This window comes from Hipposideros armiger, unplaced genomic scaffold (assembly GCF_001890085.2).
Source record: "Hipposideros armiger isolate ML-2016 unplaced genomic scaffold, ASM189008v1 scaffold_1139, whole genome shotgun sequence".
Taxonomy (NCBI): domain Eukaryota; kingdom Metazoa; phylum Chordata; class Mammalia; order Chiroptera; family Hipposideridae; genus Hipposideros; species Hipposideros armiger.
Genome location: NW_017732489.1, coordinates 26,658 through 28,811, shown reverse-complemented (window position 1 = coordinate 28,811; position 2,154 = coordinate 26,658).

The window sequence follows — 2,154 nt, the reverse complement described above, 5'->3', positions numbered from 1 at the left end:
CTGACAATTATCATCAGTTTGGCTCAAATAAACTTATAAAAATTGTCTGCAGGTCTGGACATTGCTACGTTCACACAGACAAAAAGCATCCAAAAGCCTGGGTTGTGGGCTTTGGAAATAAGAAAGGTCTGGCTTCTAAACCTCACCCCAAATGGTAAAAGCTAGGATTCTGCACCTGTGAGGCGGGCCCTGGATGTGGCTCACACTTGTGGTCTTCCTGGGGACTCACATCTGTGCCAGGAGGGAGGCTCCCAGGACTTAAAAATAGGACAGAAACCTCACGTCTAACTAACTTGATGAACACAGCTGTCTTCCTGTATGTCTTCATTGATCCAGGTGTCGACGTCAGAAATGTTCAAACCTATAGAGAATTTTTATGACTATTTGAGCCAAACTGACAACATACTGGGGAGCAAGATTTAAAATACTCTAGAGAATTACAGTTTTGCAGCTTCTTTCATGAATTTGGAATTAAAGAGGGAACGTAAGGAAGATTATGGAGGTGGGAGAAAGCAGGATGAGGGTTGGATTACAAGGTAGTTAAGACTGCTCTCTTGAGGGTGGTTCTGTCTTAGAAGGAGGGTTGAAAGGGGGCATTTCAAAGGCTTGTTAACCTAGATGCACAGAAACAAAGGGTAGGGCTGCTTAAGCAAAGATAAGTCTTTTACTACAGAAGTTATAGGCCTAGGGTGTGACCACCCACCCTACCCTGCCCAGGTAGGAAATTATGATCAGATTTTTGGTCCACATAGATTTCCCACTCTAGAAAGAGATGTTTTAAATGTTACTTTGTATTCCCATTTTTTCCTTTACATTACTTATTTTTAAGTGGAAGGTTATAATTTACTTGTATTCTAAAAGACACACACAAAGAAGTCTCACAATCAGTTATTTACAACTATTTGGTAAAATTTCTTTCTTTTTTTTAATTTGGGAATTGGGGAAGGGGCACAGTGTTGGGGAATCGGGAAAGGGGAACAGACAAGTTGCTGTCCTTTTTGTTCTTCAGTCTAGTTGTGGAGGACGTCACTTCATTGGCCCATGTTGGTATTGTGATCATTGCACTCTTCCCGGCTGAGGCAGATCGGTCGCCAGCCGTTGAATGGCAGCTCACAGCAGCTCATGCTGGCTGCCGGCCGCTCACGGTAGCTTATAGCAGCCCACTGCAGCCTATGCTATCGATGGCGACTCACGGCAGCCCAGCTCCAGGTCGAGCTGTTGTTCACCATCCTAGCTGTAGAAGGCGCAGCACCACTGGCCCTAATGTGGAATCTGAACCAGGGCCCTGCTGCTCAGAGCTGGCCTACCAAGCCAACACACCACTTGGCCGGCCTGGTAAAATTTCTTTGAAAAGTTGTTTTTTAATTTGGTGGTTCTCTCACAGAGTTAATATCCTGATAAATTCTCAAATTATCCAGTATCAAACTCATTAACTGAGTTGAAATCAAGGTCCAGAAAAGTGAAGGATCAAACACAGGGCACTGGAGGGATTTCTGGGGACACAACATGTGCATCTGACCCCAATTTCCAGGCCATTTTACAGGGGCCACTGCCGGGTCTCTACAATTCCTGAGCCTTTCCCTGGATGTTCCAGACACTGCAGGCCCTCCGACTTTCCGCCCCACACCGCCCAGTTCTGTCCATTGGACACTCAGGCCCTGCCAACGCCTCCTGCTTCTCGCTGCTGCCACAGCCCTGCCCGAGCTACGGAGTTTCTGGGGACCGCCACACAGATCTCCCCCGGCCCCAGCAAAGGACGGAGGGGTGCACTGGACCCAGGAGAGGGTCTAGGATGACAACCACCGCGGAACACAGGCTGGAGAGGCTGAGGTGGGGGGTAGGCACATCCTCCCAAGTCCGTGGGCGGGAATTTGTGAGAGTGGGCAACTGTCCTCGGACAGGCTCCCTGGGCCCCAGACTCTGGAGCCGCCCACTGTGAATCACCACCGGTCACCAACTTTGGAGCCGAGAAACAGTGGTAAGGAGGGCTGCAGAACCCTTGGATACAGAGGGGTGGAGCACGGTCTCACGTAGCTCCTCCCTTCCCCATAAATAAATGGGAGGTAGTTCCATTTTCAGATTTTTGAGGTGCCTCCATACTGATTTCCATAATGGCTGCACCAGCCTGCAGTCCCACCAGCAGTGCACCAGGGT